This window comes from Lissotriton vulgaris, chromosome 11 (genome assembly GCF_964263255.1).
Source record: "Lissotriton vulgaris chromosome 11, aLisVul1.2, whole genome shotgun sequence".
NCBI lineage: Eukaryota > Metazoa > Chordata > Amphibia > Caudata > Salamandridae > Lissotriton > Lissotriton vulgaris.
Window position 1 is genome coordinate 602,696,063 of NC_141699.1, and position 14,609 is coordinate 602,710,671.

At 42.0% G+C, this 14,609-nt stretch overlaps 1 long non-coding RNA gene across 2 annotated transcripts in view; it reads right to left on the minus strand.

The window, feature by feature from the left end:
• The window catches only part of LOC147683218 (uncharacterized), a 278,489-nt gene that overhangs the window by 26,831 nt on the left and 237,049 nt on the right, over positions 1–14,609 (minus strand). For both annotated transcript variants that reach the window (XR_015300934.1, XR_015300935.1), the window contains one exon: positions 7,179–7,228. This is a non-coding gene — a long non-coding RNA (uncharacterized LOC147683218). The remainder of the gene's footprint in view (positions 1–7,178; positions 7,229–14,609) is intronic.

Here is a 14,609-nt window from a genome sequence, read left to right on the forward strand (position 1 = left end):
CTCTAACCAACTCATAAGGAGGAGCTAAGTGCTCTTATTTTCTCTAAATCCAATCTTGAGCTGAATAGGTTTGCTACACTGCCCCTAATTTCAGAATTGAATGGGAAGAAACACTGGGAGGGGCACATTTCAGATATTAGCATCGACTTTCTACCTCTGTGTCCACTGGAGCAGAAATACTTTCAAATTAGCTGGAAGATTTGAAACAACTTATACCAAGCAGTATGTTCTGGCATCCTCAGCTAGAAGAAAAGTGTTGAATTAGGCCAAGTGGAAAGAGTCTATCTATTACAAATCAGTTTGGCAGGTTGTGGGTGAGAAGTGTTGCTACTGTTCGATTGACTGTTTGTAAGCTTCTCTACAAGGATCCAAGAAGTTGGTTATGCTTTAGAGGGGGGTTGAAGTTGCACTGTGGTTGTTCTTTCCAACATTTTGAGAAGGTGCTTCTTTGAGATGGCAGGCTGACCGCTGTGGCCTTTTTGTAAAGAAAGTGTTAAATGGTTCTCCAAATAATAATCACAGCGGAGGCGAAAGTTCATGAAGAAAGACCTTTAATCCATCTTCTCATGTCAAGCATAACGTAAATCTGTCTGCCAATGCCCATTAACTTTCCCACCCAGAAACCCCATACTTTGAACATAAACACATAATCATGAGCATGACAGTCAGCCAGGAGCGGAGAGAACACGCTTGTGACTGCTATGTCAACAATGCACAGTATTTCAGCCAGCCACGAGCAGGAAGGAACCACACTTGTGACTGCCATGCCAATATGTAACACATCTCTTTCCCTTTTTTTAACTCATAATGTAATCTTTGAACCTTTCTGGTAAATGTTGTACACACATCTTCCTGGTGGAATCACAAATACGGTGGGAATAAGAAGAATTCTGCCAAACAGAATCACCACCATACTCAACACCTGAAGATACTTTCCTACCTGTGTCATTAGATGAATGAACAACTCCTTTAAAAATAGAAACCCAGTTGAAGTTCCACACACTTACACCCTCAGTTCTTACAGCATTTCTGAAAACGTCTATTACTTTCTTTGGATCTGACCAACATTGAGAACCTTTAGCAACACCTTCTTTTTTCTTTAAACGAACCAAATCACCAACTCTAATTCTTTGTTTGCTTGCAGTACCCCTCTTTCTATCCATGGCCTATTTCATCCTTCCTTCGTACTTATTAACTCTATGTTTAACTAATTCAAAATCAATCATTGATGAATTTTTGTCCTCACTTACATTTTACTTTAATACAGGTATGAAAACAAAACAACCTCAAATAAACAGAGAGAGGGAGAGACAACCGCTGGGTGAAACACACCCAGTTACCCTTCCGCCAGAAGCGAGTCCATTTGTTGTTATCCTGACTGGCGTTCCAGAATTGGTGGATCAAAAATCCGAACCAAACTGGTCGCTAAGAAACAAGATCCAACATTGGCTTAGTATAAACCGCCCACCCCGCCCTACTGCTCAACTAGAATCCTGATGGTCAGAAGAGCTCCCTGGGTCGGTTATGGGAAAAAAACAATACAGGGCGATTGTATTTTAATTACCTTCGAAGACCCTAGAGTGGTTGAGTACATCTGCTCAGGGGAGGATTTTAGCTTAAATGGGGGATTGGCACAAAGCGCCTCTCTTTTTTCTACCCACCAAGATTTCCGGACGGTCCCTCTCAAAATGATGGACCTTGGTACACAGTGGGTCCTCGTTACCGGGGTAGAGAAAGGGAAGAGTGGAGAGGGCAACATCAGAGGGGAAATTATAGAGAACCATCTCGATGGGAGGGTTGGAATGGAATACCATTAACGAATATGTATAGTGGCCTAGAGTTAGTGGACTGACCATCACAGCCAGAAGACCCTGGGAGTCCAACTCCAGACAAGTCCGACACCCCTTATAATTCCCAAAGTGGTAACACCCCTAGGAGTGATTCTCCACTTTTGGGTATTGTTTCCTGGAATATTGCGGGATTACGCCCAAAAATTGAAGACAGGAGTATCATGAACCTTGTGGGTAGACACCAAATTGTCTGCCTTCAGGAGACATGGTCACCGATAGAACTCCACCTCTTGGGTTTTAAGACGTATACTTCTCCAGCGTTGGTTGGCCCCAAGGGTAGGCCAAAGGGAGGACTAACCATCTATATAGCCAATACTATTCAGCAAATAAAAATAACTACTATTGAATTGGATGATAACTTTCAGATTCTCTGTCTCTCCCTACCCAAAAAAGAGTCTGTTGTCCTCATAAACTTCTATAACAACCTTGAGGAACAACAGCTCCAGAGAGTGCTAGTAAATTTACATGAGAAACTGACTACCCTAACGCAGAAAAAAGGGGTAAAGAGCTCCATATTCCTTATCTGGGCAGGGGATTTCAAGTTACATCATTGCAATCACCTGGAGAAAAATTGCGCAGGGATGGTGACTGAGGAGGGCAACCCCCTCTTTCACTTTTGCCATACTAAATTGGGTACAATGAGGAATGATCTTTTATCAGATCTGGACCTTCAAATAGCTAATGCCCTAGATGTTAGTACCAATCACTTAGAACCAACCTATGTGGGAAGGGGGTTCTACTCAACGGTTGACTATATCCTAGTATCAGCTGGTCTCCAAGCTAGAGTTAATCACTTTGAAGTCATCCCAAACACCCTAAGTGATCACTCAGCTCTTACACTGGAATTGAGTTTAATCCAGCAACAATCCTTACCCCAAATAATAGCAAAAGCACTGAGTCAGAATAATATAAATCTGGGTCAACTAAATGGATTTACCATAAAGTGGGGGAAGATAAACCCCGGGGAACTCACAGAAGAGGTGATAAAATCGACATATCCCCAGTTTAAGAAATGTCTGGACTTAAAGGCGGCAGATGAGGAAGCTCTTAGTAACTTCTCCATAATTATGGAAAAAATTAAATCTTTACTCACAGCAAGACCAATCACCCGACCCCTCAGTAACAAAGGGTGGTTTAATCATGATTGCACCCAGGCTCATTCCAAACTCAAGCTAGCATTAAATAAAGATGATAGGGATCCCCAACTAATTGCTACATTAAGAAAGGAATACCTTGCAACACGGAAGAAGAGAAAGGTGGAATTAAAGCAGGCTTTGTGGGACGAACTTCACTCGAGTGCCCAAGCAAAGAACAGTGAAGCATTTTGGAGAGTAGTGAGAACTCCATTCTTGGCAGACGAAAAAACTTCAAAAATAGAAGTTGCCATAGAAGAGACAGTATGGGTATCGCACTTCTCAAAAAATTTCCAAAAGCGAGAATTAAATCAAGAAATTGAAGGAGAAATTCCCCTAGATGTGATTTAGCCCATCCAAATAGACTTCGAAATCTCGGAGATCCTTCTGGCCCTGAAATCAAGTAAAAATGGAAAAGCTCCAGGGCCGGATGGAGTCCCGGTCGATCTTTTTAAGCACAACACAGACCTCTGGGCCCCTATCCTCACTAGAGTATGCACAGCAGCCGCAAAGAAAGGGCTTCTGGAGTCTTGGACGAGGTCCGTGATGGTTCCGATTTTTTTTAAAAAGGGAAATTGCCAGGACCCTGCCTGCTACCGCCCAATATCCTTGTTGGACTCGTTGGGCAAGATAGCAGGTAGGGTGATCCTGGAGCGACTCCAGCAGTGGGTAAAGGAGTAACACAACAGGATCAAGCGGCATGCCACACTATTCCTCCAAGAACATATTAGCCAATTAATAGACGGCGGGCGTCAGAAGACGATTTTACCGGACACCGAGAAATTAACCATGGAACTAAACTATCGCTTAGAGGACTGTATTTGAAGTCAGTTCATCAATCCAGGATACCCACGTGACCATGACTAACTCTCACAACCGGAAGATCAGCAACCTTTAGTTCCGGAAATAAAGCTAACCGGCAGCTACACAGCAATAGCAGAAGATTGCCACGTTACGACGACAAACCCTTAATTCCGGAAGAGCGGCAGCCCTCTGGCCCGGGAATGAAGTTAACCGGCAGCCACGCAGGACTACAGAAGTAACATTCCGGGAACTATTCAAAGATCTTGTTTAAACAACATCGTGTATTCAAACTACAGGCTTCCAAGTTTAAGACTAACAGCCACTGTTGATGTAAAAAAAGACAATGTAGAATTCCTGAAGAAGGCGAACGGCCGAAACGCGTTGAAGGGAAAACATTCTGTATTTAAATAATGAAGTGATAAATTGTCTAGAAATTTTATGGATCATTTAGTGTAAAACGTTTGTCATGTGTTAAATGGTAAAAAAAACTTTGTACAAAAAAAACTAAAATGCATTGATAAAACATAGAAATGAAATAAGATACAAGAGAAACTAACAGATATTTTTTTAAGAAATAACAAGAGAAACGCTTAACAGAAGCTATTTGGTGGAAAGTGAATTATTCAAAACAATGTCTGCCTTACTCAAAAGTACAATTGCACGTAACCTGGTGTGTACGGTTCTATTTTTCCAAAACAATTAATCATGATTGCACCCAGGCTCATTCCAAACTCAAGCTAGCATTAAATAAAGATGATAGGGATCCCCAAATAATTGCTACATTAAGAAAGGAATACCTTGCAACACGGAAGAAGAGAAAGGTGGAATTAATGCAGGCTTTGTGGGACGAACTTCACTCGAATGCCCAAGCAAAGATAGAAGTTGCCATAGAAGAGACAGTATGGGTATCGCACTTCTCAAAAAATTTCCAAAAGCGAGAATTAAATCAAGAAATTGAAGGAGAAATTCCCCTAGATGTGATTTATCCCATCCAAATAGACTTCGAAATCTCGGAGATCCTTCTGGCCCTGAAATCAAGTAAAAATGGAAAAGCTCCAGGGCCGGATGGAGTCCCGGTCGATCTTTTTAAGCACAACACAGACCTCTGGGCCCCTATCCTCACTAGAGTATGCACAGCAGCCGCAAAGAAAGGGCTTATGGAGTCTTGGACGAGGTCCGTGATGGTTCCGATTTTTTTTAAAAAGGGAAATTGCCAGGACCCTGCCTGCTACCGCCCAATATCCTTGTTGGACTTGTTGGGCAAGATAGCAGGTAGGGTGATCCTGGAGCGACTCCAGCAGTGGGTGGAGGAGAGAGGTATCTTGTCTGATTTGCAATTTGGCTTCCGGGAGGGCTTCGGGACAGTGGAACAGGCCCTAAATCTTTCTATCATTATGGGGAAATACATACACTCAAAGCAGGACAGACCCTACATGGTTTATGTGGATCTGTCTGCTGCATTCGACTGTGTCTCCCATACAAAATTATGGTCCGTGCTGTCACAAATGGGGGTGGATTTGCCACTTTTTAACTTTCTGAGAGAATTGTACTCTAAGCCCTCCGCCAGAGTCCGTTTTGGTACAATGGGTGAGCTATCGACGTCATTTAGAGTGGAGCGCGGAGTCAGGCAAGGATGTGTCCTGGCTCCTTTCTTATTCTCCCTCTATACTAACAGCTTGGAGGTTGAGCTTTTAAGGGGTGCCCAGGACCTCCCACAGGCAAAACAAGGCCTGATTCCCGCTCTACTCTACGTGGACGATGCCGTCCTGCTGGCACGGACTCCTCGCGAACTTCAGAAGGTACTTTGTAGATATTCTTCGTTTATGGGCAGCCTTGATCTCCATATAAATGTGACCAAGACCTTTGTAATGACGGCAGGCACAGGGAGGAAACACCCTAAAGATTTAATGCTTAAAAACCAAAAAATTGAGTTTACATCTGATTATTGTTATCTGGGCATTACGATAGATGATAAACTGTCCTGGAAAGTAGCAGTCGAGGCCAGGAAACACTGTTTTAAGAGAGCGATAGCAGCCCTGGTGTCCTTTTCGCAAAAACTGGGAAAACGACCACCCCAGGAACTAATAAAAATGTATAGAGCCAAATGTCAGTCAACAGCACTGTATGGGGCCGGAGTCTGGGGCCATACAGATGTCTCTGCGCTACAGGTTGCAGAAAATGCTTTTTTGAGGTTCCTCCTGATGGCCCCAAAGCGATCCTCAACATACGCATGCCATGCTGAGCTAGGCACGCCATACGTTGAAGATTTGGCAAGAATTCAACCATTGCTCCTATGGCGGCGCATCTGGACCTCGGAAAAAATGCATTAACCAAGAGGATAGTGGCAGATGCCATGACATTAGACCACTCCCTAAAAATAAAATGGCTTGCCTATATTAAGAATTTTTTCACTGACCTAGGGTTGGAGAATTATTACTCCACTCCTGAAAAGATCAGTGAAATTTCTAAGAAGGAGTTAAAAGATCTGGCCTTGGGCCACTTGGACAACCTAAGGCTTCTTTCTGAAGCAGGCAAACCCTCCGTCCACCACGCCATAATGGTCCAAACCACTTTTTCTATCGAACCCTACCTAAACCTTGAAATGAGTATTTTTGATCGTTTTCTTCTGACGAGATTCAGATTAAACCTTTTTCATAGATTAGTAGCCTTCCCTGTAATGAATGCTTGGGACTCAACTTACCCCTCTGTCCTTGTGAGGAAAAGTCAGTACAATCCACTTTACATGTAGTTATGTTCTGTAAATTCTATAATGAACATCGCAAATTGTGGTTATTGTCCTTGTTAAAATCTTGGGGCTTTAGACAGTGTCGTCCTGCCATGCTCTGTCTACAGTTCTTAGACACAGAAATTACTTGCTACCATGTTCTTAACTTTTTGAAATGCATATTTAGACATAGGAAAAATTTGTAAAGTAATCTTCATTAATCAGTGTATTTAAAATGAACTGTGAAAATAATCTTTGTATGTTAAACCGTACTGTACTGAAAAATTTTATGTTCACTATTTTTAAAGGAAAAAAATTACTATGTATTAATATTGCTTTTATGGATTTCTAATTTTGAAACTCCGAATACAGAAAGTTTATTATTATTTTTCTTTAACCACCAAGGAACTAACTTGGTACTAGGTTTGCGTCCTCTTAGAAATTCAAATGGACTAACTAAGGTGACTGAATTGGGTGAGGTCCTATACGTTAACAACATAGACTGCAAAGCATTGCGCCAATTAAGTCCTCCTTTAATAGATAACTGAATAGCTTCCTTTACTACACGGTTAAAACGCTCAACTTGACCATTGGCCTCGGGATGGAACACAGCTATTCTTCTATGGGTTATTCCACATTTCTCAAAAAAATATTCTATTTCCTTACCGATAAATAGAGGTCCGTTGTCTGTCACAATCTCTTGAGGAATTCCTTCTCTGCAAAAAATGTCATCAAGAAATTCAATTACACTCCTTAACCATTTTCACCTCTGGCCATTTTAAGTAATAATCAATGAGGACAATACCAAAATTTTCATTTTTAGGTAAGACATGAAATGGACCAATGAAGTCTAAACCCAATTTCCTCCAAGGGCCAACAGGAAAATCAACTGGTTGAGATTCAGCACGCAAAAGAACAGCTGACTAATCCCTGGTGGAACATTTGCTACACCTACGTACTAAATGCTCAATGTAAGAATCTATTCCAGGCCACCAAAATGTCTCCCTGTTTCGTTCTCTAGAAAACGAAATGCCCAAATGTCCCTCAAGGTAAACGGTGGCACAATGTTATCATCTCTCATGACTAACCCATTTTTAATGGCTAACTCATTCTGAACTTTAGAAAAACTCATCATGTCACCAGATAATTTCCTTTGTTCCGGCCACCCTTGAACAATGTAGTTTTTAGCAGTATTTAGCCCAACATCCTTTTCCATTCCTGACATCCAAACCTCCTCGCAAAAATGTGGTCTTTCACCATGTATTAAATTAATGTCACAAGAAGAGAAAGCAACCTCACAATCATCCTCCTGACATATTTCATCACAAACAATAGGTAACCTGGACATGCAATCCGCATGCATATTCGCTTTCCCTTGGACATATTCAATCCTGAAGCAGAAAGATTGTAACTTTGAAGATAACCTAGCTAAACGTGCAGACATAGACTGACCTCCACCAGGAGACATCAAAAACACAAGTGGCTTGGGGTCAGTTTTGATAATATATTCAGTGCCCCATAGGAAGCTTCTAAAATGTTCTACTCCCCACACATAGGCAAGTAATTCTCTTGCAATGACAGAATAGTGTTTTTCTGCTTCTCTTAATGCTCTAGAAGCATATGCTACAATCCACTCCTTTTCATTGTCCTTCTGTAGCAACACACCACCCAAACTTAAATTACTTGTGTCAACAATAACAATGCATTGTTTTCCACATACAAAGGGTTTTAAACATGGTGCATTAACAATGATTTTTTTTAGATTATCAAATGCAAAAGACATATCACTAGACCAACAAAAATGTGTTTTTCTTAAGTAAACATCTGAAAGGTTCCACTTTAGCTGAATAATTAGGAATACATTTTGCATAAAGTTTCATTAGACCAAGGAACGCAATTAACTGGTCTTTTGATGAAAGAACGGGGATCATTGATTATGCTATCAATGCTTTTGCGTTTGGGTTTAATGCCAATCCCACTAATGGTATGTCCAAGATACTCTACTTCCTTCGCTTTAATTTTGCATTTGTCCAAACGAAGGGTAAAACCTCTTTTAGATATGGCAGCTATGACTTTGTATAAATTACAATCATGTTCCTCATCGTTTTTCCCATAAACTAAAATGTCATCTTGAAATGCGATGGCACCGGATAACCCTTCCAAAGTTTCTTTCATCAGCCTCTGGAATACTGAGGCTGCATTAGCAAGACCAAAGGGCATGCAGCAGTATCTAAACAGACCTTCGGTGTAATAAATGTGGTATAATGTTTTGAATTTTCATCAAGAACAACTTGGTGATACGCACTTGCTAAATCAATACATGAAAATACTTGCGCACCAGCCAAAGTTGAAACCATTTCATGTAAATTGGGTAAAGGATGGCCATCAACCCAAATAGCACGATTTAGACTGCGTAAATCAACACATAACCTGAGATTGCCTTAATGTTTGACCGAAATAACAATGGGAGAAACCAATGGGGAATATTCTATTGGTTCAATAATACCCTCATCACATAGATTTTTCAGTATATATCCTTCAACTTGCTCCTGTAGGAAAAAGGAATGTTTCTTACTTTTTGACGTATAGGTACAACATTTTCATGTAGTCTGATAACATGCTCAAAACCTTGGTATTTCCCTAACTTCCCGCTAAATACACTAGGAAACTCTGAGGTCAACTTGTTAGTGAGATTTGAACTTGAGTCAGTGACAGCATCAACTGCATACACAGGTGGATCAGCTCTGGGATCGAGTCTGATGCCTAGTTGTTGTTGATGTGGCCACCCTAAGAGAGATTTCCCTGACTTTGCAACATAGATTTTACTAAAGGTGTGACGACCTGAAAACATTTAATTGGCTGAGAAGTAACCTACTAGGTCAATTTTGTGTCCCGTAGAACCTTCAGGAGACACATCGGGAAGCAAAAGAAATCTGTTAGGCCATTTTTCATTAAAACAATTTGCGGAAATATTAGAATACCAAGCACATGAGTCAACTAAAGATTTCAACTTAACTCCATCTACATTGATGAAACATGAAGGAAATTTTGACAAACTTTCATCATCGCAAATATTGATGACTGTTTTGATCTCATTCTCCTTGTTATCATAAGAAATGTAATTACTTTCTAAACATTGTATATAATATACATTCCTAGGAGTAGTCTTACAAAACTTATTGAATTGGCCTTTCTTATTACATTTTGAACAGACTTTGTCAATTGCAGGACATCCTTTAAAATTCGCTAAATGGCCATGCTTCCACATCCAAAACAGAGTAATTGAAAGTTCCTTTTCTCAACCTTTGTATTTGTGTTTTTATGTTTGTTTTCAAACTTATTAGGATTGGCATTCCTTTGAGTATATACCTTTTTGTGTTTCTCTGTATCTTTCGATTCCTTGTTGACACTAAAAACATCACCTTTTCCAACACCTCTAATCTCTTTTACAAATTTTTCTAAATGTTAGATCATCTTATCAATATCAATGGCAGCATTTAATAAGTCTGATGTAGATCAGATTTTTTCTTGAACTTTTTTACTATTGGTTCTCATTAAAATCTGATCTCTTAGTACTTGTTCATAGGAAATATGTTCAAAGTCGCATGAAACTGCCAAGGATCTAAGTGCTGACACATAATCTTCAATCGATTCCTCAGGTTGTTGTTTGCGTGAGTAGAAAATAAATCTTTCCATGACTGTATTCTTCTTTTTACCAAATCGAAGATTGAGTTGAGATGATGCATACTGGTAGACATTAATTCTTCCAGGATTGATTAATGCAGGTATAGTTTCAAATTCTTTTAAACCAAAACCTCCTAAACAGTGTTTTAATAGTGACAATTTTATATCAGGTTCACAAACCTCCCATGCCATTGGAGGTTCCCCAGAAGATGAGAGGAAAGAAGGCGGAGGAACAATGCCAGACATTGTAAATGTAAATGGTGAAATTAAATGATAGGTTATAATTTCTAATGCAAAATGAGAGAAAAAATAAATAAATACACACAAAAACCACAGTATTGTTAATGTAATACAGAGTTTTGCATTAGGATGAGACACCATAAATGAGTTCATTTCATTTGAAAATATTTTGTCAATGAACATAGCTCTCAAATTAAAATGAATTTGCCATGTGAAAACTCCTTATTCTTTTTTTTTTAGAACAGTTTATAAAGAAAATTAATTAAAGTACCTTTCGGACACACGGGGGTCGATTCCGATCCTGGAAAAAATCCCCCGTACGATTTGTATTCGTAGCCGAATCCGTACGAATGGAAAAATTCAGTCCGATCTGTGTAGTACGATCCATTCCCGCCTATTCCCGTACGATTATCAGCAAACCGTATGAACCACAGTCGAAGACCCGTACGAATTAGCGTCGGAAATCAAACCGTACGAATTGTAAACATGCCGCACAACCATACAAGAACGATCCAGTTCGGGAACCCAGTACGCGATTTGTACGGCCCAAAGTAGTCGCGCATGAAGAATGAATCGTACGGAAAATATCGCCTCACAGCAATCCGCATCAACACATACCAACCATTTACCCCTCGATCAAGCGTACGCGACCGCCCCACCCCCCAACGGCCTGTTTAAGTCTCCCGCACATACAAGTATGACACGCACACACCCCGATCAAGCCTACGCGAACCCCCACCCCCCAACGGCCCGTATAAATCAGCCGCACGTACAAGTACGACATGCACACAACCCGATCAAGCTTACGCGAATCCCCCCACCCCCCAACAGCCCGTATAAGTCACCCGCACGTACAAGTACGACACGCACACACCCCGATCAAGCCTACGCGAACCCCCCCACCCCCCAATGGCCCGTATAAGTCAGCCGCACGTACAAGTACGACACGCACACACCCCGATCAAGCGACCGCAAACCCTACCACCCCTCAACGGCCCGTATAAGTCACCCGCACGTTCAAGTACGACACGCACACACCCCGATCAAGCGACCGTGAACCCCACCACCCCCCAAAGGCCCGTATAAGTCACCCGCACGTACAAGTACGACATGCACACACCCTGATCAAGCCTACGCGAAGCCCCCCACCCCCCAACGGCCCATATAAGTCACCCGCATGTACAAGTACGACACGCACACACAACGATGAAGCGACAGCGAACCCCACCACCCCCCAACGGCCCGTATAAGCCGCACGTACAAGTACGACAGGCACACACCCCGATCAAGCCTACGCGAACCCCCCACCCGCCAACGGCCCTTATAAGTCAGTGGCATGTACAAGTACAACACACACACACCCCGATCAAGCCTATGTGAACCCCCCACCCCCCAACGGCCCGTATAAGTCACCCTCACCTACAAGTACGACCCGCACACATAACGCGAACCCCTAAACCAGCACAAGGAGGTTGCAAACGAGTCGCACAACACCACAAAACATGTCTCCTGTGTACACACCATTGGGAAACAATGACCTGGCCACATACAAACAGGCAAACAGAGGGCCAAAGTAACACCCACCCCATATAACACACACACCACTAATTCAAAATAAGCCACACCCACAAATGGACCAATAAAAGGGTCCACACATACAACCCAACATCCTTTGCAACATACCTATTTGCAAAAAGAAGACCCTGCCAGCACATCAACAACTGCACCCATTAACCTTCACACATACACCCTATCACATCTACACCCACACCACCCCCATCACAATCAGACCCACACACCCTCATCCATACACACCATCACCTCCTCAATCACATACACCCCACACCATGACCACACAAAAGAATCCAAAGTTCACTAACCCGGAGATGGAGACCCTCACAGATGAGGTCATCAGAGTCGAGCCACAGCTGTTTGGTGCATTGGTCAGACAGACCAGCATAGCAGAAAGAAAATGCCTGTGGGTGAGGATCGTAGACAGGGTCAATGCTGTTGCACCCATCAAGCGCACCAGGCAGGAATGCCAGGCCAGGTGGTATGATCTGCGAGGATGCTCAAGAAGGAGATGGACCAGGACTACGCCTGTGCACAACACAATGGAGGTGGTGGTCCCCGCAGACCTCGACAATACCAGCCCTGGGAGGAGAAAGTCATGACCCTGCTACCACCGGTGGGAGTTCACGGAATACAAGGAGCCGTTGAGCCTGGTGAGTATACAAACAACTCATGTAATATGGGGGGACTCCCTACAGTGCCCAACAGTATGGGGGTGGGTGGCCATGAGTCCCAGCAGTATGGTGTGGGTGGCATTGAGTCCCAGCAGTGCCCAACAGTATGGGGGTAGTTGCAAGGGGGAGGCTGAAAGGGTAAAAGGTATAGGGTAGGAGGCTGCTCTCATCCCATATGTCCCAGGTACACACCCAAGCATCATGCTCAATGCACAGGGAGTATGAAATTACGGACAAGATAGTAGACAATGGGCCCTGGTGTAGGCAGCACAAGGCCCTCCTGTGATCATTGCAAACACAAACACCAGGACAAGGTCAGACATCCTATGCAGGAACCCACAACCACGATCATGGCAGCATGCTTCATGGGGGCACAGCCAAACCACGAAGGATGGACGCTTGCAAATCACACTCAAACTACTAGCATGGCCTGTCACACACACCCCTTACAGACACGTATCCCCTGGGGACAGGCAATGGAGTGCAACACTGTCACAATTGTCATATAGCACAACAAAACAATCACTCATATGATTACGCATCCAACTTTAACATGCACAGTGCTGATTCTCAAGTCCATTGTGTCTCTCACGGTAACTTACTGTTACAACGCAACTTTTACGTCGTAATGCTGTTACAACGCAGCTTTTACAACGCTGGTTCCATTACATCGGATGCTATTACAACGCAGGATATTACATAGCAGATGCTATTACAACGCATACCATTACATCGTAAGTATTGGTAAGTATATAATTTTTTTTTAATTTTATTTAATATTATTTAATTAATTTAATTAATATTATTATAAATAAATATATTTATTTATGTTTTTTAATATTATAAATTAAACATATTAATTTAAGTAATTTTTAAAATAAGTATGAGTATAGGAGTATATGTTTTGGGGTACTGAGGTATATGTTTTGGGGTGTTTGGGTATTTTTAGGTTTTAGGGCTGGGTTTGGGTTTTGGGGTACAGGGGTATTTTTAGGTTTTAGGGCAGAGGTTGGGTTTTGGGGTACAGGGGTGTTTTTAGGTTTTAGGGCAGGGTTTGGGTTTTGGGGTGCAGGGGTGTTTTTAGGTTTTAGGGCAGGGTTTGGGTTTTGGGGTACAGGGGTGTTTTTAGGTTTCAGGGCAGGGTTTGGGTTTTGGGGTACAGGGGTGTTTTTAGGTTTTAGGGCAGGGTTTGGGTTTTGGGGTACAGGGGTGTTTTTAGGTTTCAGGGCAGGGTTTGGGTTTTGGGGTACAGGGTTGTTTTTATGTTTTAGGGCAGGGTTTGGGTTTTGGGGTACAGGGGTGTTTTTAGGTTTTAGGGCAGGGTTTGAGTTTTGGGGTACAGGGGTGTTTTTAGGTTTTAGGGCAGGGTTTGGGTTTTGGGGTACAGGGGTGTTTTTAGGTTTCAGGGCAGGGTTTGGGTTTTGGGGTACAGGGGTGTTTTTAGGTTTTAGGGCAGGGTTTGGGTTTTGGGGTACAGGGGTGTTTTTAGGTTTCAGGGCAGGGTTTGAGTTTTGGGGTACAGGGGTGTTTTTAGGTTTTAGGGCAGGGTTTGGGTTTTGGGGTACAGGGGTGTTTTTAGGTTTCAGGGCAGGGTTTGAGTTTTGGGGTACAGGGGTGTTTTTAGGTTTTAGGGCAGGGTTTGGGTTTTGGGGTACAGGGGTATTTTTAGGTTTTAGGGCAGGGTTTGGGTTTTGGGATACAGGGGTGTTTTTAGGTTTCAGGGCAGGGTTTGGGTTTTGGGGTTCAGGGGTATTTTTAGGGTTTATTTTTTTTAAAGTACGACTTTAATTAAATTAAATTAATTAAATAAATTATAATTAATAAATTTATTAAATCAAATTAATTACAATTTTAAGATTAATTCAATTATATTAATTAAATTAAATTAATTAAATTTAAATAATTACTATTATAAAATTTATTAAAT